At 45.0% G+C, this 22850-nt stretch overlaps 1 long non-coding RNA gene across 1 annotated transcript in view; it reads right to left on the minus strand.

The window, feature by feature from the left end:
• LOC120374297 overlaps positions 1-22850 on the minus strand; it is a 56262-nt gene that overhangs the window by 27412 nt on the left and 6000 nt on the right. Inside the window, exons 2-4 of the long non-coding RNA XR_005585990.1 lie at positions 22375-22443; positions 21821-21881; positions 21551-21586 (exon numbers count right to left, since the gene is read on the minus strand). This is a non-coding gene — a long non-coding RNA (uncharacterized LOC120374297). The remainder of the gene's footprint in view (positions 1-21550; positions 21587-21820; positions 21882-22374; positions 22444-22850) is intronic.

A 22850-nucleotide genomic window follows, 5' to 3' on the forward strand; every position in this document is an offset into this window, starting at 1 on the left:
GCAGGACTGGATTCTTAGAGCCTCATCCAAAGCTTATTGAGGTCTGACTCTAATCATTGACATCAGTAGGCTTTAGATCTGGCCCTTAGGAATTTAAGTCAGATCTTTTTGCTTATTTTAAGTTGCTATGAATGTGGAGAAGCAGGCCAGGTACACCTGTCACAGTACAGGAAATTAAATATTAAAGAAGACAGAGTACTGTTAAGGAGTGGTTACCTTGCACTGATGCAGTGATGTTACTTCACTAGAAAGTTTTCCAGATTTTAACTTAAAAACAATTTAAATTAAATTACAATTAATTATTTTACTTACATGCAAATAGTTTTTAGATAAATAGTACTTTGAACTGAAAATTAATAAAATCTATTTAGTAACTTATAGCTACTGTATATTTTCTCAAGTCTGTCTGGATTAATTTCTAATGCATGTTTCCACTTTTGACCTCCAGTCTTGAGGCACAGAATGTGTAATTCACATGCCAGTAACTTGTAAGACCTGGTAGCCTTATTGTACAAGCATTTCACATGATGAGTTCCATAAACTTCAATTGGAAACTGTATGCAGAACACTTGCACGGTCAGACCTGGGTTTGCCTATCAATAATGAATCTAAAAAAATCTAACCTGTTTTAAAATCATTTCTGCATCACCTGCTTATCTCATGCCACAAGCCTATAATGAACTGTATTGTTCAAACAACCACAGCATCAGAGAGTGAAACGGAAGAGTGCAGATGGACTTAAGGCATGGGAGCTACCTATCTATCAAGCCATTATCTTTTCATGGATACCAGAACGTTTTAAATATTTAATTAATAGCAGAACATGGGAAATAGCTTACTGTGTCTTGCAAAGCATCCAGTTGTTTGTGCATTGATTTGAATCAAACATTTACTCTATCACATTTATTTTTATTTTAAACTGAGGGGCATTGTATTCAAAATGAATATCATTAGACACAGTTAACTATGCTATGAAATGTTTAACTCATTAAGTGTGGAAATATCAGGGGCCCAGTCTTCAAGAGGACCTCAAAGCAGCCTCTAGGTTTGCACATGCAAATATCTATGTGCATAAATAAGTGAATGGTAGTTTTTGAAAATCTCCTCTTATACTACCAAGGGATGCCATGAAGTTCTCATTAACTTGGCATGGAAAATCATTTGTAAATAAATGTAGTACCTGTAATCAGGGCCGGTGCAAGGATGTTTCGCGCCCTGAGGCGTCCCTCCCCACCACCCCGCGGCAGCTCCCCCTCTCCGCCCTGAGGCGCCCCCCCTTGTGGCAGCTCCCCAGCTCCCTCCGCCTAAATGCCGGCAGCAACCGGGGTGGCCGAAGATCCGGCCGCCGCGGTCGCTGAAGAAAATGGCGCCCCCCAAATCCCGGTGCCCTAGGCGACTGCCTAGGTTGCCTAAATGGTTGCACCGGCCCTGCCTGTAATCTGCCATACTGTTAGTTTAAGACGCTGTCCACATTACCATTTTTATCTAGGTCCCCAATCCTGCAAATACATGGGTAAAGTTACATATATGCTTAAGTGTTTCCAAGATTAGGGCCCAAGTTTGTGACAAGCTGCTGACGCAGTTCGCTCTAAGCATGTTTTGTGTCCATGCACCACACAGTTAAAGCTAAATTACCATCACAACTAAGTGTTTCTCCCTGCCAGAGATCTAGAGTTGGACACTGGTTATGTTCATGTAGTCAGTATAACATGACATATTGTTTTTCGCAATGTGAATAGGACTCCTTATTGATACTTTTGAAATTAATTAATTTAACTGTTTTTTCTAAGCTCTCTATGCTGTAAGACATCCCAGAGTTCCACATGCTACTGCTCTGTGTGAATGTTTTTGCAGCACTCTAACCCCTGCTGAAGTAGTAGAGGATACCTGTCCAGCTTTTCCCTAGAACGTACTGATACAAACACTTTTAAACAGTAGGGTAGTTGTACATACAACCACTTTTGATGGCAGAAAAAAAATGCTGTATGGGTATAAATTGATTCAAGAAGGTTACCATGCTTCTTCTAGTTTACAAAATCATGCTTGTTATTGTCATGTGCATGGGCCATAATTGTATACTATTCTTTGTGATGAACATTGCTAAGGAAAATAAAAATGGGATACCCTAAAGCCCCCACTTGATTTCCCAGGACATCCTTTTTACAGAGGCACTATATTTCTGTTCATTCTGTCTAAGCAAGCATAAAGGTTCAAAAGAAAAAACTGAAAAGTCATCTCTACTCAAACAGACAAACAAAAATTACAATTGCCATGCACAGCCACCTACTAAAATCTATCTGCATGTGCAGTAATATATCTGTTATCTAGGCTGGAAAAGATAAGGCAGTCTGAAGAGAATCAATACAGACACTAAAATGTTAAAAGAATAATAAGTTGAATCCCCCTAGTAATTGTAGTACCTGAAAGATCTTTGATTTAACATGAACTGGTTGACTTGCAAAAATATATATTTGAATGGGCTTCAAAGTGAAAAAGCCATGGCTGACTGCAAAGTAGACATACTTTAAAGTAAAAAGAACTTTCAGTTCTCCATAAACTTGCCAGTTTGAAAAGCTGTCTTTAAATATATGTATTATTTAAATAATCTATCCTACCAGGCAGATTTTGCTCTTTGCTATAGGTAAGAATGTTCTCGATCTCATGAGTGGTTTTTTCCCCCCTCTTTTCTTGTTTTGTATTCCTACTTTTTTTTATTATTGACCTGTCTGCATGCAACTGACATTTGCTGAAGACTTTTCTTAAAGTCCATATTTTTTAAAGTATTTTTCATGTTGGTTGTAATTGTGTTGATTAGAAAAGAATGACTCAGACTGGAATCTGTCAGAGTGTAAGGCATAAAAGAAATGCAATGCTGCCCTACTTTTCAAGTGAGTTATGATAGCTAGCTACATTACAATGGCCACTGCACATTAGTTGCAAACCTTAGGGCACAACATTGATCTGTAGACCAGTTATTTTTGGAACTTCCCTCCCTCCTGCCACTAAAAACTGGTTTAACAATTTTTACCTTTAAAATTTGAGATAGATATAAAACAGATTTATACATTCTAATAAAATATGAACTACTCTGATAAAACAAGACTATGCATAAGTCCCAAAAGCCATAGCCAGGAGAGGAACCACAGGGCACAATGTTTAAATTAATTTCCTGGCTCCCTCAAATCCTGTGTAGTTCACTCTTTGCAAATCTTCTATGCACTGAACTGCAGAAATGCATTTCAGGAGATTATCTAGGGTCAGAGGGCATGGCACTATATAAAAATCTAATCTAGATAGCACACCATCTGATCCACTCATGTCTCCTTGTCACACACTTCTGCTCGGATTACTCATACTCCTGATAAAAGTAATTTATTTGGGTCTATGTGGGCAGTCTGAGGTCTGCCAGAATATGGGTGCAGATTAACTCTGCCTTAGCTGCCAACCACAGGGAAGGTAGTAGAAAGGCAGAGGGCTCAGCAGAGCAACAGAACAGAGTTGCCAATCAGAGGGACAGCAGACAGGCCTACTGGATGTTAGCCACACAAATGATGCCTCTGGGGAAGGGAGCTGAACCAGAAGTACACCACTGAGCACAGTTAAGGCTGAGGCTGAATCTCAGTTTGTTAATGCTCTAATCAGAGATCTATGAGGCTCTCTGGGGAGATTAGTGTCAATGGCTTGATATCAGACCTACCCACTTAGTTTGGGTGTTCAGATGTCTATGAGTAGGGTGACCATATTTCCCTTTGCTGAATACGGGACACCTGGAAAAATTATTCGTATTCAAGCAAGTTCAATGGCAATCAATCAGAGCTATGCAATACAAACATTCAAATTAACATCAAGTTGACTGAGCCCCAGATAAAAAGAAATTCTGCGTAGTTGGATTCTTTTTATTTACCTTCTTATTCTTAAGGCTTTAGGGTTCACATGGGGAGGGGTGACACAGACATACATGGGGGGGGAATGTGACGGGGTGACTGACCAACCTGATTCTCCCTGCCTGGCGCTCCCCACCCTCCATACCTTGCTGGGCCCCCGAGACAGACCTGCCTTTCTTGGTACCTCGCGCTGCATCTTCCTGAGGCAACATGTGGGGGAACGGGATAGAATCATAGAATCATAGAATTCAAGATCAGAAGGGACCATTATGATCATCTAGTCTGACCTCCTGCAAGATGCAGGCCACATAGCCGATCCACCCACTCCTTAGCAAGAGACCCCTGCCCCATGCTTCGGAGGAAGGCGAAAAACCTCCAGGGCCATTGCCAATCTTCCCTGGAGGAAAATTCCTTCCCGACCCCAAATATGGCGGTCAGCTGAACCCCGAGCATGCGGGCAAGACTCTCCAGCCATACCCTTGGAAAAGGTTATATCATATCATTGACCCATTGTACTATTTACCAGTGTGGCACTTAATTGACCTATTGACTAAGCCCGTTATCCTATCATACCATCTCCTCCATAAACTTATCTAGCTTAATCTTAAAGTCATGGAGGTCCTTCGCCCACTGTTTCCCTCGGTAGGCTGTTCCAGTATTGCACTCCTGATGGTTAGAAACCGTCTAATTTCAAGCCTGAATTTCCTGACTGACAATTTATATCTGTTTGTCCTCGTGTCCACATTAGCACTGAGCTGGAATAATTCCTCTCCTTCATTGGTATTTATCCCTCTGATATATTTAAAGAGTGTAATCATATCTCCTCTTATCCTTCTTTTGGTTAAGGAAAACAAACCGAGCTCCTCAAGTCTCCTTTCATACGACAGGCCTTCCATTCCTCGGATCATTCTAGTGGCCCTTCTTTGTACTCGTTCCAGTTTGAATTCATCCTTCTTAAACATGGGAGACCAAAACTGCACACAATACTCCAAATGAGGTCTCACCAACGCCTTATATAACGGGACTAGCACCTCCTTATCCCTACTAGAAATACCTCGCCTAATGCATCCCAAGACCGCATTAGCTTTTTTAACGGCCACATCACATTGCCTACTCATAGTCATCCTACGATCAACCAGGACTCCTAGGTCCTTCTCCTCCTCCGTTACTTCCAACTGGTGCGTCCCCAGCTTATAACTAAAGTTCTTGTTAGTCATCCCTAAATGCATAACCTTACACTTCTCACTATTGAATTTCATCCTGTTACTAATACTCCAGTTTACAAGGTCATCCAAATCTCCTGGGGAATATCCCGATCCTCTTCCGAATTGGCAATACCTCCCAACTTGGTGTCATCCGCAAACTTTATCAGCCCACTCCTACTCTTGGTTCCCAGGTCAGCAATAAATAGATTGAATAAAATCGGACCCAAAACCGAGCCTTGAGGAACTCCACTGGTAACCTCCCAACCGGACAGTTCCCCTTCAATACTACCCTCTGCAGTCTCCCTTTAACCAGCTCCTTATCCACCTCTGGATTTTCATTTCGATCCCCATCTTTTCCAATTTAACCAGTAATTCTTCATGCGGTACCGTATCAAACGCCTTACTGAAATCCAGATATATTAGATCCACCGCATTTCCCTTGTCTAAAAAATCTGTTACTTTCTCAAAGAAGGAGATCAGGTTGGTTTGGCACGATCTACCTTTCGTAAATCCATGCTGTAATCTATCCCAGTTGCCATCGGCCTCATGCTCCGGAACCACTCTCTCTTTTAAGATTTTTTCCATGACTTTGCATACTACAGATGTTAAACTAACAGGCCTGTAGTTACCCGGGTCACTTTTTTTCCCCTTCTTGAATATAAGAACTACATTAGCTAATCTCCAGTCAGACGGTACAATCCCCGAATTTAGAGATTTATTAAAGATTATCGCTAACGGGCTAGCAATATCCCTCGCCAATTCCCTTAATATTCTAGGATGAAGATTATCCGGGCCCCCCGATTTACTTCCGTTAAGCTGTTCAAGTTTGGCTTCTACCTCAGATACCGTAATGTCTACCCCCATATCTTCATTCCCATCGGTCCCTCTATCACTATTCCTTAGCCCTTCATTAGCCTCATTAAAGACCGAGGCAAAATATTCGTTCAGATATTGTGCCATTCCAAGATTATCCCTAATCTCCACTCCGTTTAAAGTTTTAAGCGGTCCCACTTCTTCTTTCTTGGTTTTCTTCCTATTTATATGGCTAAAAACCGTTTGCTATTGGTTTTAATCCCCTTCGCTAGGTCCATCTCCACCCGTCGCTTTGCCTTTCTCACAGCTTCCCTACACCCTCTGACCTCAATAAGGTAGGTTTCTTTGCTGATCCCTCCCATTTTCCACTCCTGGTACGCTTTCTGTTTTTTCTTAATGACCCCTCTAAGACGCTTGCTCATCCAGCTCGGTCTAAAACTGCTACCTACGAGCCGTTTCCCCCTTCTCGGGATACATGCCTCTGACAACTCCTGCAACTTCAACCTGAAGTAACCCCAGGCGTTCATCTGCCTTTAGATCCCTAAATATGTTAGCCCAGTCCACTTCCCTAACTAGTCGCCTTAATTTCGTAAAGTTAGCCCTTTTGAAATCGTACACCCTAGTCTCAGATGCACTATTGATTATCCTCCCATTTATTTGGAAACGAATTAGCTCATGATCACTCGAGCCAAGGCTGTCCCCTACAACAATTTCCTCAACAAGGTCCTCGTTACTCACCAAAATCAAATCTAAAATGGCATCCCCCCTCGTCGGTTCAGCAACCACTTGATGAAGGAATTCATTAGCTATCACGTCTAGGAAAAGCTGAGCCCTATTATTATTACTAGCATTTGTTTCCCAATCTATATCCGGAAGTTAAAGTCCCCATGATCAAGCAGTTCCTATTAGTATTTACCTCCTTAAAAACATTAAAGAGCTCTCTATCCGTCTCCAAGCTAGATCCCGGCGGTCTATAGCACACCCCAATCACTATCCCGGGTGAGGCTCTGGTAGTTTTCTTCCCCAATGTGACCATTGCCCAGACAGACTCCGTATTATCCATTGCATTGCTAGTTATCTCATTACATTTCACCTCATTATTGATATACAATGCTACTCCCCCACCTTTACGTTTGCATCGGTCTTTCCTAAACAGCACATACCCTTCCATACCTGTACTCCAGTCATGGCTACCGTTCCACCATGTTTCGGTTATTCCTACGATATCCGGTTTCAATTCCCGGACCAGGAGCTCCAGTTCCTCCATTTTGTTACCTAAGCTTCTCGCATTGGTGAACAAACATCCTAATTTTTCCTCTTGGGCTCCTCTCACTCTTTTCACCCAACTCGGTAGGGACACAGTACTTCCAGTATGACTTGTAGATCTAGTATCCGTCCCCCCCCTCTTCCTTACACCTAACCGCCCCCCTCTGGCTATATCTGTTGTTATCTTGTTGTCCTCACTCCCAATGTATAAATTTGGCGTGGAGAGCACCAGGACCTCTCCCGACCGTCTCCCCCCAGTGTCTAGTTTAAAGCTCTTTTAATCAGATGAGCCAGCCTCCCTCCTAGAAGTCTACTTCCTTCCCTACTTAGGTGGAGCCCATCCCGTGAGAACAGTTGTCTGTCCCCAAAAGCCTCCCAGTGCCCATACATCCCAAAGCCCTCCTTGTAACACCACTCCCTCAGCCAACTATTAATCGTCACGATCCTGTCACTCCTTTGGCGCCCTTCCCTAGGGACAGGTAGAATCCCACTGAAGATCACCTGAGCCTCAATTTCCTTGAGCGTCTTACCCAACCTGGCATAGTCTCCCTTGATCCTCTCTAGCGAGAATCTAGCCGTGTCATTCGTTCCTACATGAAGGATGATCAAAGGGTTCTTACCCGCTCCTCTTAGGATCCTTTTCAACCTCAGGTCCACATCCCGTATTTTAGCACCCGGTAGACAGCACACCCTTCTGTTCTCCGGATCGGCCCTGGTCACAGGCCTGTCCAACCTTCTCAGTATGGAATCCCCAATTACGTAGACCTGCCTTTGCCTGGGGACAGTGCGGTCCTCTAACCTATCCCCCGTTCCCCCTGGTTGCAAGCTCCTTCCATTCCTATCCTCCCTTGTGGTTCCCCTTAAGCCATCCTGTATCCTCCCTGGGCCCAAACTTGGTGCTACCTCCATAGACTCCTCCCCTATTTCTATGGGACTGGCCGCTCGTCTCTTTTTCCTTGGCCTCCCACTGTCAGCTACCACCTGCTTTACCCCTTCCTCATTCTCCAAACCTTCAAACCTGTTCCTTAGCTCAATTTCCCCCTCACTGGCTCTCCTTTTCCTTGGCCTGCTTCTCACGGTCACATGCTTCCACTGCCCATCTTCCTCATCTGGTGCTCCCCCCTCCTTGGCCTCAGCCTCTGCTCCCCCCTGTGCCCCTGGGCGTGCCCCTTCGGTTACTGCTTGCCATTGCTCCATCAGCTGCTCAAACCCCCTTCTATTCTCTATCAGGGTTTCTACCTGCAGCTCTAGGCCCTGGATCTTTTCCTCCAGCAGCTCTATTAGGCGACACTTCATGCATATATAGTACTGTTCTGGGTCCCCTGCTAGGACCAGGTACATACCACAGCTGCTGCATGCTCTCATCCTTGGTGTATCCTCCACAGCTTGGCTCATGGCTGCTGCTGTCTCAGCCTCTCTCAGCAGTCTGCCCCTCCGGCCGCTTTTATAGGCCCCTCCTAGCCTGGCTCCTCCCCCTACTCAGGGCTCAGCCAATCCGGGCTCGGCTGCCCCTTCAGCAGTCTGCCCCTCCGGGCCTCTACAGCGAGATACAAACACTACACAAACAGACGCAAAGACACTCACCTGCTCCTCCAATGGGAACTCCCACACTAACTCCCCTGTTGGCAGCCCTGTTTGCTGCCTCCTGTGCCGCTGCTCGCAGCTGTGCCGCTGCCTGGCTGGGCGGCCGCTTTTATAGGCCCCTCCTAGCCTGGCTCCTCCCCCTACTCAGGGCTCGGCTGCCCCTTCAGCAGTCTGCCCCTCCGGGCCTCTACAGCGAGATACAAACACTACACAAACAGACGCAAAGACACTCACCTGCTCCTCCAATGGGAACTCCCACGCTAACTCCCCTGTTGGCAGCCCTGTTTGCTGCCTCCTGTGCCGCTGCTCGCAGCTGTGCCGCTGCCTGGCTGGGCGGCCGCTTTTATAGGCCCCTCCTAGCCTGGCTCCTCCCCCTACTCAGGGCTCAGCCAATCCGGGCTCGGCTGCCCCTTCAGCAGTCTGCCCCTCCGGGCCTCTACAGCGAGATACAAACACTGCTCCTCCAATGGGAACTCCCACGCTAACTCCCCTGTTGGCAGCCCTGTTTGCTGCCTCCTGTGCCGCTGCTCGTGCGGGATGCAGGGTCACATGTCCCCCTCCCCAGATTTCTGCCAGGGTTCACACCAGAATGTGGCCAGCAGCAGCATTTTGGTGCTGTGCGGGAGGGAAGGGGCGTTTGCTGCTTCCAGCTGCAGGGGAGAAGGAGGGAGAGAAGGGATGACCTGGCCCTTGTGTCTTCGCAGAGCTCACCTCTTCTTCTCCTCCCCCTACACACTCAGTGTCTGGAAGCAGCTTGTCTCTTCCTGCCCGCACCGTGTCGAAAGGCAGTTAACATCTCCAGGCTGCTAAGGGTCACAAGCATAACCCAGTTACCTCCTGTTTCCGCCCCTTCCCCCATCTACAGTGTGGGCAGGAAGGGGTTAAGCCCTAAGGATGCATTTAACTGGACTACAGAGGCTCCAGCGAACTGGGCCATGTGGCTTAGTAGGAGAGGATGGAGCAGCCCTGCACTCCCTGGGGGCAGGAGCAAGGGTATGGGAGGGTAGGGGGTGAAGATGGTGCTAAGCAGCCCAGGGAGCTGCTGTACAGCCTGCAGGCTCAGCGCATGAACAGGCTGTAACTTGCTGCCCACTTCAGAGCTTAGCTGAGGGGCAGAGAGGCTTCCCTATGCCATCGATGTGTGAGGCTTTGGCACATGCAGAGCTTGGTTCCTCCTGTCCAGCACCCCAGGCTGGGGGGTCTTGGGATTTCCCGGGGCATGAGCCCAGCCAGAGGCAGTGGGGGAAGGAAGGAGCCTGCCGGCCAGGCTGTTGGTGAGCTGAGTGCTCCAACCCAGGTGCTGGTTCTCTGCACAGCGCTGGGAGCAGGATGCGCCCTGCCAGTAGCGATATGGAGGAACAGCGGAGCAGGAGGGGAGGGGCAAAGGGGCAAAGCAGGGAGAGGACAGTGAGAGGGGGAGCATGTAAAGGGCCAATGGGTGGGCAGCAGAGGTGACACATAACTGGCCGCTGCCTGGTGCCTGCCCACACTCGCCAGCCACCACAGCTCGCAGCATGCAGTCGGTGTTGGCCAGAAACGGGCCAGGGGGCAGGACCCTGCTGGCAGAGAGGTGGCACGCAGCGGGGGCTGCACTGATGGACCATGAGGGGGAGAAGCTGCAGTTTCATCCCACCACCAGCCTTGCACACCCACCTCCATTGTCAGCCATGGGACCTCCCCCACTCACCACTGGTGGGAGGGCGAGCAGGGATCTGGCCAGCAGCACACCCGCCAGTATTAATGGGGGGAGGACAGAAAATACAGGACAATTTGCCCGTTTTTAAGAAAAAGTCAGGACACCTGCAGGAGGACTTAAACATGGAACTATCCCTTTAAAAATGGGATGTGTGGTCACCCTATCTACAATGATAGACAGGATTAGGTTTTTTTTAGTTACAATCAGGCTGTTCAAAGGCAGTTCTCTTTGCAGAAAAGCAAGCAACAGTTCAATTTTTCGGCCAAGCCAAAGGGGGTAGTATAGCACTCTTTGAGCCTTACAGTCTTAGCAGCAGTAACAACTATTGCTGCTGGACATGAATTGACATGATTTAAAAGGGAGAGTAAATCTGGCAAGATATGATTGCAGTCATATAGTTTAAAGGCAGTTATTTTTCCTAAAAGGTAAGCAATAGTTTAATTTATCAATAAAGCTAGAGAAGGCTTTGTAGAAAAATAAATTACCATTTGATTACTTGCTCCTGCAAAGAAAGAAGAATTTTTTTTTAATTTTCTGTTAGGAAGGAGATTGCCTGTAAGATTTTTTACTAGGGCTGTCAATTAATCGCAGTTAACTCACGTGATTAACTCAAAAAATTAATTGTGATTAATCGCAGTTTTAATTGCACTGTTAAACAATAGAATACCAATTGAAATGTATTAAATATTTTTGATGTTCTCCTACACTTTCAAATATATTGATTTCAATTACAACACAGAATACAAAGTGTATACTGCTCACTTTATATTATTTTATTACAAATATTTGCACTGTAAAAATGATAAACAAAAGAAACAGTATTTTTCAATTCACCCCATACAAGTGCAGTAGTGTTAGCTCTTTATCATGAAAATGCAACTTACAAATGTAGATTTTTTTTGTTACATAACTGTACTCAGAAAAAACAACAATGCAAAACTTTAGAGCCCCACTCAGTCCTACTTGTTCAGCCAATCGCTCAGACAAACAAGTTTGTTTACATTTACTGGAGATAATGCTGCCCACTTCTTATTTGCAAGGTATATACATGCCAGATATGCTAAACATATCTTCATGCTTTGGCCACCATTCCAGAGGACATGCTTCCACGCTGATGACGCTCGTTAAAAAAATAATGCATTAATTACATTGGTGACTGAACTCCTTGGGAGAAAATTGTATATCTCTGGCTCTGTTTTACCCGCATTCTGCCATATATTTCATGCTATAGTAGTCTCGGATGATGACTCAGCACATATTATTCATTTTAAGAACACTTTTGCTGCAGATCTGACAAAACGCAAAGAAGGCACCAATGTGAGATTTCTAAAGATAGTTACAGCACTTAACCCAAGGTTTAAGAATATGAAGTGCCTTCCAAAATCTGAGCAGGATGAGGAGTGGAGCATGCTTTCAGAAGTCTTAAAAGAGCAACACTCTGGTGCGGAAACTACAGAACCCGAACCACCAAAAAAGAAAATCAACCTTCTGCTGGTGGCATCTGACTCAGATTATGAAAATGAACATGCAGCGGTCCGTACTGCTTTGGATTGTTATCAAGAAGAACCCGTCATCAGCATGGACGCATGTCCTCTGGAATGGTGGATGAAGCATGAAAGGACATATGAATCTTTAGTGCATCTGGTATGTAAATATCTTGCGACGCTGGCTGCAACAGTGACATGCAAATGCCTGTTCTCACTTTCAGGTGACATTCTGAACAAGAAGCAGGCAGCATTATCTCCTGCAAATGTAAACAAACTTGTTTGTCTGAGCGATTGGCTGAACAAGAAATAGGACTAAGTGGACTTGTAGGCTCTAAAGTTTTACATTGTTTTATTTTTGAATGCAGTTATTTTATGTACATAAAATTCTAAATTTGTAATTTCAACTTTCATGATAAAGAGATTGCACTACAGTACTTGTATGAGGTGAATTGAAAAATACTATTTCTTTTGTTTTTTACAGTGCAAATATTTGTAATAAAATAAATATAAAGTGAGCACTGTACAGTGTATTCTGTGTTCTAATTGAAATCAGCTATTTGAAAATGTAGAAAACATCCAAAAATATTTAAATAAATGGTATTCTGTTACTGTTTAACAGTGCGATTAATCACAGTTAATTTTTTAATAGTTTGACAGCCCTAGAAACCAGATTTAATGCCAATATTATGATATATAATTACATTTTAATTTTTAAAAATAAATGGAATATTCAGAATTAGATAAGATAGGGATGACAAAATTAGCAGCAAGCCATGCACATGTGAGGGACCCATGACAGCCCCTGGTTTTATGTTGTTATGTAATATGAGCAGTAAGTATGCATACTAAAATTTTACTATAGAAATGAGGGTTGTGAATTATTGGATTGGGTGGACTAGAAATGTATGAGGTCTGAGGAATATTAGCTATACAATTTTTCTTGTGTCCACACTCACTCTCAGCATGTGGGCCTCTTTAATCTTGCACCAAAATCTGAATCATTAGGTAAACTCCAAAGAAAGATATGATTAGAGGTAACAGAACAAAACTCAGTTCAGATAGTGAGAACTGCTGTTCCTTATTCTGTTAAGGGGTCTTAGAGGCAATTTGCAAAGAAAAAAAGGGAAACAAACAAAAACCCCAAACTACAAACAAAAACTTGGGCTGGGCCATTTCTTTTTTTTTGGTTTATTTATGATGTATAAAAATGCCTGAAAAGTGGTGGTGAGTTTTTTGTTTCTACATTTCAGCTGGAAGTAATATACCTGATAACAGTAACACACACTTTGTGCAGTGGTTTTCCATTTTACTTTGAACATTTTCCTAGCTATTCACATGTCTGTGTTTGTACATTATAACAGTATTTTGTGCTTGTACAGTAGATTTATCAGTAAACATTAGTAGACTGAGTGGATAAAAGATTTATGGAAGTAGATTCTGTGTTGCATCTCCTTTGAGATATAGCACAGAATGTAAAGATCAGGAGAGGTGAGGACCAAGGCGGTTTTATGATGGATTCTGAGTTGCTCTGGAGGGCCCACTGGCATCTGAGTTAAGGTCTAGTTAATAGCAGCCTTACCTGTGCTGCCAATGGGTTATTCTGCAGACCAGAATCCCCATATCACTGAATGATACAAGCAAATAACTGCCATACCCCATATTCTGGGGCCTACATTAGGGGTAATGAAGGGCTGTTTACATTAATAAGTCTTATGGTGCACTGGTATCAGATGGGAATTCTTCCCTGGCCCTCTGCGTACTGTGCATCCTGGCTCTTGAACTTCTGACCATTGTCATATGTGTCTCAGAGGGGCACTAAATTTGTCCACCCCCGATACAGGGGCTCGAGAAGGGACCATAATCTGGGCAAAGGGAATAATGGGGAAAAATTCTTAATAGGACTGAGGGAAGACAGCAGCCAGCCAACACATTAATTCTAAAAAAGAAATCATGGAATGACCTGACATTTGGATTAGTAGATTGACACCAAATATAGATGTTTGTACAGTTAACATACTTTGTTATTTGAATAGCCTATTTTATATACAATGTATATCCTTGGGATGGAGTTTTAATAAAAAAAAAAAGTTAGCTATCAAGATAAAACAAAAAATTGTTTGGCATTTTGAGACTGTTGTTTATGCAACTTGAGGCTGATAATAGGTGGCTTCACCATACTGGATTCTTTTCAAGAACTTTTCAGAGTCAAAGATTTTTTCTCTATAAAAATCTAATCCTGTGACAGATAAAAAATAAAACATTAAAATCACAACTTTTTCAATCAGTTTTCTCGAAAAAAAATTCAACAGTGATATACTAGACTGTTATGATTTGCAATGCTAACACAAGAAAGGAAAGCTAACAGAATAAAAAAGCCTTAAGGTCATTTGTTTTAAAGACATGGCAAAAGATTTAAAATCCAACCACCTGTCATTCACCTTGCAGAAATGCCCAGTTTGTAAACCAAACTTCATTTTTTTTGACATTTTAAAAGCAATTACATACAACCCCTCTGCATGTCACACTTGGTATAGTCTCAGGGGTCCTTGGCTTAAGAGCCTAATACTGCAAGGTGCTGAGAGTCTCCTGGGAGGTGCTGAGCAAGGGAGGAACCAATATGGAAGATGGTATGACTGGTAGAAATCAGTGCAGAGAAATGGGCAGAAGCAGACTTATGCAGAGCCTTGAAGGGAGGATGAGATGGCTAATGCTTTCAAACACATATATAGGGGCAGGTCTACACTACAGGGGAAAATCGATATAAGATACGCAACTTCAGCTACGTGAATAACGTAGCTGAAGTAGAAGTATCTTATATCGAATTACTTACCGTCCTCACGGCGCGGGATCGATGTCCGCAGCTCCCCATGTCGACTCCGCTACCGCCGTTCGCGTTGGTGGAGTTACAGAGTCGACATGAGCGCGTTCGGGGATCGATATATCGCGTCTAGAGATATCGATCCCCGAGAAATCGATTGCTACCCGCCGATACGGCGGGTAGTGAAGACGTACCCTAGGACAGACTTTTGTTTAATGAGAAGACTGTTGGACAACAATCCTCTTGCTGTTCTTGATGGAAACAAACTCATGACCATATAATGTAAAATAAGTATGGAGGGACTTTAACAATTTATGACAGTGAAGAAGGTGGAAGTTTTCTGTATTAACTGAATTACTTTTATCTGTAGGTTTGGTGGTTATTGTGTTACTGGCAAAATGGTTAAATCAGTCTTTAGGCCTGGTCTACACTAGGAGTTTATGTCGAATTTAGCAGCGTTAATTCGACTTAACCGTGCACCCGTCCACACCAGGAAGCTAATTAGTTCGACCTAGAGGGCTCTTTAGTTCGAATTCTGTACTCCTCCCCGACAAGGGGAGTAGCGCTAAATTCGACATGGCTATGTCGAATTAGGCTATGCGTGGACGGAAATCGACCTTAGTAGCTCTGGGAGCTATCCCACAGTGCACCACTCTGTTGACGCTCTGGACAGCAGTCCGAGCTTGGATGTTCTGACCAGCCACACAGGAAATGCCCAGGGAAAATTTGACACGCTCCGGCGCCTTGTGGATGTTCTACAGGACCGCAGGCAGGAGGACAGAGCCCCCCTGCACTGTATCTGCAACCGCCCTCCCCCGCCACAAAGTCCCAAACCCCCGTCACCCAAAGTAACAAGAAGGAGGGGCGACAGGGGCCATGAAAACTGTCACTGCACCCCTGCAGAGTGCACAAATACAAGAAGGCTCTCATTCCCTAAATGTTGAGAAGTCCTTCCCTTCCTGGCTCACCGAAGCCCCAATCCCAGTTTCATCCCCTAACTGTGTAGTTGATTATTAAAAGTAGTTTGCTGTTAATTCCGTCAAGTTTTTCTACAAAAGACTGTCTGTGAAGGGGGGGAGGGAAGGGGGTTGTTAATTGCATAGCACAGTCACCTTTACCAGGGTACAGACACGGGGGCAGGATCAACAGCAGGTCACACACACAGTGCAGTCAGTAGGCACCCTGGTCGGTCTGGGAGGTGTTTTCCATGTTCTGTGTGGGTGGGGGGTACGTGACTTTGTGGCATGGGCATAGGCGGCAGGTTTGTATAATTTTTGGTGGGGCCCAAAATGGTGGTGCCCCCCCCCTCCCGCCCTGTAAGCCAATATAAAATGAAGCTACAACGCGTCAGTGCCACAAGATTACAAGGTTGGAGAAGGGGTAGGGGGTTCCAGGGGCCAGTCACGGGACACGGAGCCGGGGGGGTTGGATGGGGCAGAGGTTCGGAGGGGCAGTCAGGGGACAGGCAGCAATTGGATAGGCATGGGAGTCTAGGAGGTTTATCAGGGGACAGGTAGGGGGTGGGGTCCTGGGGGGTTGTTGGGGGGGGCCCCTGGTGGGGGCAGGTGGGGACAAGGAGAAGGGAGGCTTAGATAGGGGCTGGGGTCCCAAGGGGCAGTTAGGGGCAGTTGTCTCGGGAGTGGGTAACGGGGGACAAGGACCAGTGGTGCTTAGATAGGGGGTGGAGTTCCTGGGGGGCAGTTGGGGCAGGGATCTGGGGAGGGGGCAATCAGCGGCCAGGGGCTGGGATTCAAAGGGCTCTGAGCTGCTGGCAGCCGCTGGGAGCCCTGAGCCCTTTAAATCCCAGCCGCCGTGGCTGGGATTCAAAGGGCTCTGGGCTCTCTGCCCCTGCGGGCAGCCCAGAGCCCTCCGATTCCCAGCCGCGGCTGAGATTTAAAGGGCTCTGGGCTCTCCGCGGTTGCAGGCAGCCCAGAGCCCTCTGATTCCCGGCTGCGGCTGGGATTTTCACGGATCGTTGCGCCACGCCGCTGCCGGCAGCCCAGAGCCCTCTGATTCCCCACCGCGGCTGGGATTTAAAGGGCTCTGGGCTCCCTGCCGCAGCAGGCAGCCCAGAGCCCTCTAATTCCTGGCCGCGGCTGGGACTTAAAAGGCTCTGGGCTCCCCGCAGCAGCGGGCAGCCCATAGCCCTCTGATTCCCAGCCGCGGCTGGGATTTAAAGGGCTCTGGGCTCCCCGCGGTTGCAGGCAGCCCAGAGCCCTCTGATTCCCGGCCGCGGCTGGGATTTAAAAGGCTCTGGGCTCCCTGCAGCAGCGGGCAGCCCAGAGCCCTCTGATTCCCAGCCGCAGCTGGGATTTAAAAGGCTCTGGGCTCCCGCGGCAGCCCAGAGGCAGCCCAGAGCCCTCTGATTCCCGGCCGCGGCTGGGATTTAAAAGGCTCTGGGCTCCCCGCAGCAGCGGGCAGCCCAGAGCCCTCTGATTCCCAGCCTCGGCTGGGATTTAAGGCTCTGGGCTCCCGCGGTTGCAGGCAGCCCAGAGCCCTGATTCCCAGCCGCGGCAGGGATTTAAAGATCTCTGGGCTCCCCGCGGTTGCAGGCAGCCCAGAGCCCTCTGATTCCCAGCCGCGGCTGGGATTTAAAGGGCTCTGGGCTCCCCGCGGTTGCAGGCAGCCCAGAGCCCTCTGATTCCCAGCCGCGGCTGGGATTTAAAGGGCTCTGGGCTCCCCGCGGTTGCAGGCAGCCCAGAGCCCTCTGATTCCCAGCCGCGGCTGGGATTTAAAGGGCTCTGGGCTCCCCGCAGCAGCGGGCAGCCCAGAGCCCTCTGATTCCCGGCCACGGCTGGAATTTAAAGGGGAGAAACCTAGCTCCAAATATTGGTGGACCAGAGCCCCTGATTTTGAATATTCCTGGGGCTTTAGCTCCACGAGCCCATATAAGTGGCGGGGGAGGGCGGTTACAGAACTTATGCAGCGGTCCTTGTCCCGGACCACAGAGCCACGCAGCAGGGGAATCTGTAACCGTCCTCCCCCGCCACAAGGTCACGTAGCCCCTGCACACAGAGTCCCGAAAAGGAGGGATGGCAGGCTCCGTTGAAACAACCAGTCTGGCACTGCAGACCGCTCTAGGAGCAGGAGCCAATCATTCCTCGAGTGTAGAAGCGGTGTTAACATCACTGCACACCCTACCCACCACAGTCTGCGTCCCTGTTTCAACCCTTTAACGCGAATTCATTAATAAAGAAAACGTTGTTAATTAACAATGTTCCATTAACTTTATTTTTAAACGTGTGTTGGAAAGGGGAAAATGTGGTGAACGGGATATGTAACCGCAGAAGAAAGTCAACAGTAACTGAAGCAGGGGCAAGTTCAGCTTCTCTGTAAAGAAACTGAACAGTCACAGGTTACCCTGCTCCCTGAGGAACCTAGCTTTCAAAGCCTCCCGGATGCACAGCGCTTCCTGCTGGGCTCTTCTAATCGCACGGGTGTCTGGCTGAGCGTAATCAGCAGCCAGGCAATTTGCCTCAACCTCCCATCCCACCATAAAGGTCTCCCCCTTGCTCTCACAGAGATTGTGGAGCACACAGCAAGCTGCAATAACAATGGGGATATTGGTTTAGCTGAGATCCGAGCGAGTCAGTAAGCTCCTCCATCTCCCCTTGAGACATCCGAAAGCACGTTGAATGATGACAGTTACCCAAGACCACCCTCGACAAATTTTCCCCCCCAGCATGCATTGTGGGGAAATCCCAGAATTCAAATGGGCAGCGGGGACTGCGGGAACTGTGGGATAGCTTCCCACAGTGCACCGCTTCCAGTGTCGACGCTTGCCCCGTTAGTGTGGACTCACAAAGTCGAATTAGTGTCCTTAATGTTGACACACAAATTCGACTTTGTAAGGTCGATTCCACAAATTCGAATTAAGTTAAATCGAACTAATCTGGTAGTGTAGACATAGACCATAGTTAGCTTTGGTTTGCAGAACTAAGCTTAGTGATTGTAGCCAGCCTCAGTTTCTGGTACTTGTAGGTGCTAATTGCTTTGATGTTTACCTCTAGTGATATGGAATCAGGACTCTGGTTTATCCCAGGAGGCAGAGGGAAAGTCCCAGTCTGTGTCTTAAGAGGCATTAAGGTGGGAATTATTAAACAAAGAGCTTGAAAGCAGTTAAAAGCTGAGCCTCTGAAAAGACAGGAAACACAGAGGGTCTGAAGAGAAGCAAGCTGTTACTTGGTCCCCAGGAGAACAGGGGCGGAGGTGGGTACCAAGGCTAAATTGGTCCTGCTTAACTGCCTGAGGGAAATGCTAAGCTTAGGTAAAACAATGTGTTAGGGTTTTCTTGTTTTAAGGTTTTTCCTCTCTGTTTGCTACATTCCTATGGAAAAATAAATGGTATTTTGTTTTGAACAAGCTGTTCTCTGTCACTGCCCTTTTAAACTGTTCACAGCTTCCAGAGAGAAGTGTATAGGATGGAACAAAAAACTCAGCTGGTCCTGCTGAGGGCTCATGGTTGGTGAACAGGGGTGCTGTGTGACCAGAGACCCTGTCTAAGGCTATGTCTACAGTATGGACCTTACAGCAGCACAACTGTACCAGTGCAGCTGCACTGCTGTAAGGCCTCCTATATAGCCAATCTATGCTGGCAGAAGAGAACTTTCCTGCTGGGATAATTAAACCACCCTCAATGAACAGTGGTAGCTATGTCAGCAGGAGAGCATCTCCTGCCGACAGAGCACTGTCTGTACCGGCGCTTTTGTTGGTGACATTTATGTCAGTCTGTGTGTGGTTTTTTTACACCGCTGGCTGACAAAAGTTTTGCTGACAAAAGTGCTAGTGTAAACAAAGTCTAAGAGTGAGATGAATGCAGGATTGCACCCTAAGAGAAATATAGGCGTGGGCTTAGCAGTTGGAAGGGGTGTCCAAGGAGAGCCTGAGTGAGGGGTCAAAGGTACTGCTCATCCTGGAACCTTCTTTGTAGGAGAAGACAGTACCATTTTTGGTCTTTCACTCTAAGGGATCAGTGCATTTGTGGTTATATGTAAGGAAATACTGTTTCGTCAGAACAATGCTATCATATCCCTAGAAGGAAAAATTTAACAATGGCAACAAAGATATACCAGGAGGTTTGAGGAGGAAGGAAGACATGACATATTCTTTTGTCAATATATGGAATTGGACATTGGTTTTGGCAGCAGCTTCACACAGGAATAAGTGATCCTATAAGGTGGGAAAACATTTTGGCTGGAATTGTGGGCCATCAGCACTGTTGTAAATCAAGCCCTTAGCCTTTCTGTGTCACATTTTACACGCCTGTAAAATGAAAATAATGCTCACCATAATTACTTCCCAAGTATGTTGTAATGATTAATTAGTTGTATGCACCGCACTTTGAAAACAAAGCATTATGCACAGTAAATGCTAAATAATATCAATTTTACTAATAAGACGGCACTCAAATCAGTGAAATATTTTCTTTAAAATCACAAGAAATTCTTTCATTCACTTGTTTTCTCAAGCCTATACAACAATAAAAAGAAAATCCCATGTAACCCAACAGAAAGCATTCTAAGCAGTGCTAGAGATGCTCATCCTGGATGCAAAACACTGGTCTGCAGCGTAACTAAGGGCTTAAGCAAACACAAGGCATTAAAATACTACAAAGAGGATCAGAAAGACTTGTGACTGAAAAATCATGAACCAGAATTATAATCAGTAGAGAAGTCAAACTGACACAGAGCAGGAAAATAATAAATCAGGGGCAAAGGAAAGCTGTGGTTATCAAAAACCTAACAACCATATTAAAATACAAGATATGTTTTTTCTTCAATTCACACACTCTCAGTATCAATAATGGGAGTAGCATGTATGCAAAAGATGGAGAATACATCTGCAAGAGTATGGCTGTGGGGGAGTGAATAGATCATTCCAGGCAACACTAATACATAAAATAAATAATAATGTATGTATATGTGTATGTGAATATATATATAATGAATCTAAAGAGAGAGTGACACTGATTGTCATGGTAGCCAGGTTCATAGCTCCCCATCAACCTTAAAAAGTTTGCTTGTTCTCAGTCTCCTGGAATCACACTGCCTCTGGTAACCTTGGAGAACAAAGGCTGTACTGCAATATTCTACACCAGATTTGGCCACAACATAGGGCTGAAACTAGGGCTGTCTCCCTTCCCAACTGAAATGTAAATCTTTGTGGTTCCCAAAAAATTATCTGACAAAAGAAGGAAAGTCACCATCCACATGGCCCATTGACATCCCCAGAACTAAGAGCCTTGTGTACTCTGACAGCAACAGCCAAAGGACTAAAATATGTCACTTGTCATACCAAGGAAAACAACACATACTTCCAGAGTCTAGTCGCACCATATAGTAAACACCAATAGCAGTCTGAAGCCCAGACCATCAGACGTCATTGGCTAGCACAGAGCATATAAAAACAGACCCAATCCAAACTCTTGTATTCATACTGTAAATGTTTGGATTATATAAACCAGGACATTTTTTTCAATGTTTTTCAATTTATTTTTTTCACAAGTAAGGAAGAAAAAAGCCCTTGCTTATATGTAATTAAAAACTTCTGTACATTAAGCCATTACTATCACTTACCTCTGGTGCTTAATAAGAGCCTTTGGTGATGCCAGATGGGTTTAGCAGGGGTTAACTTCCTGATGGAGACATTTTACCCATACATATTACCCTCCCTCATGTGTTTGTGTGTTTTGAACAGCCTATATCAGAGTAATAACTTCCCCTCTATTTCTCAAAGATAGTCAAGAAAAAAATAATTGTAAGAATAATAATTTAAAATACAAAACTCCAAAACAATACCTTCTCCAGTTTAAGAATCACTTCCAGGGCAGCCCACTGCAAAAATATATAAAAAAAGAGATGCTAGACATGCAACTCTTGGAGTCCGAAAAACATTTAAAAATACAAACAGATCTGACTGCAGGCAAAAATTGAGATAACTGTAGGATTGAACTACAAGGTTTGGTAGTGACTATAAATAGAAAAATTAAAGCAGATTGTTGTATGGTTGTGTACATTCATGCATTTAGAACTAAGATAATGTGCGTCTTAAAGAAATACTGTACCCACCGTGTGTAGTCTAACAGTGTGAAAGTTTTCACAGTGAGATGTCAATGTCACTAAGAACAACCTGTAAACAGCATTAAAAAAATTATGGAGCCAGAGTTTTAAATAGTTTTTCATTATAAACACAATTTTCACAAATTTCCTGCTCCCCCCACAATCACTAACTTTCCCCAAACTAAATTAACCTGCCTAAATTATCTCTGCCAGAGGATATTTTCTAGAAGTTTCTGGTTAATTGCATCAGGTACTTGTCAAGTCTGAAACTGTAGGTTTTCATTTTTGCAAAATTCCCCTAAAACATTTTGCAGCATTATATCTCAAAAACATTTTGGTCTGGAAACTGCACATTGGCTTACCCTATAATTCCTAAGGACTGATGTCTGTTTTCATAATTTTTTTTGTGTCAACATGCTATATTGTTTACAAACTTATGCGAGCACCATGGTGTTTACAACTGTGCACCTCCCTTTGGTAGTTTAAGAAATTCTGAACAGAACAAGGAGGGTACATGAGAGTTTGAAGACTTAAATCCTTTACATAACTTAATCCTCAATTACCTTATTGTCTGTGGCAGGCTTCAAGCCCATATCCTCAGCCATATGCTCTAGTAGTTCTCTGTAGGGTCCCTGGCAAAGTTAAGAAAACTTCATCAGAAGTTCTAATGAAGGGACCCTGGCAGAATATACAAGTTCTACAGGAGTAGAGATGTGCTGGGAAGCTGCTGGAGTTTTTAAGCTAACATCTTGCCTCTTACCTTTCATATACAAATAGAACAAATACCTATCCCTCCCAAACCTATATTCCTACAGCATCTTCACAACTTACCCTCTATATATATACAGTCATCAAACACTCACCACTATCTACCGCTGCTCTAAAGAAGAGCAAATCCAACACATCCAAGTCAGAACAAAATTAAATATACTCCTTCACTCTTTTCTATGTAAAGTTTATTAAAAAAACCCAACATATTTTATCTCTCAGTTTGATTCAGTGACCTAAAAATCCAAGCACTTCATTCTGTAAAGAGGAC

This window comes from Mauremys reevesii, linkage group 11, assembly GCF_016161935.1.
Source record: "Mauremys reevesii isolate NIE-2019 linkage group 11, ASM1616193v1, whole genome shotgun sequence".
NCBI lineage: Eukaryota > Metazoa > Chordata > Testudines > Geoemydidae > Mauremys > Mauremys reevesii.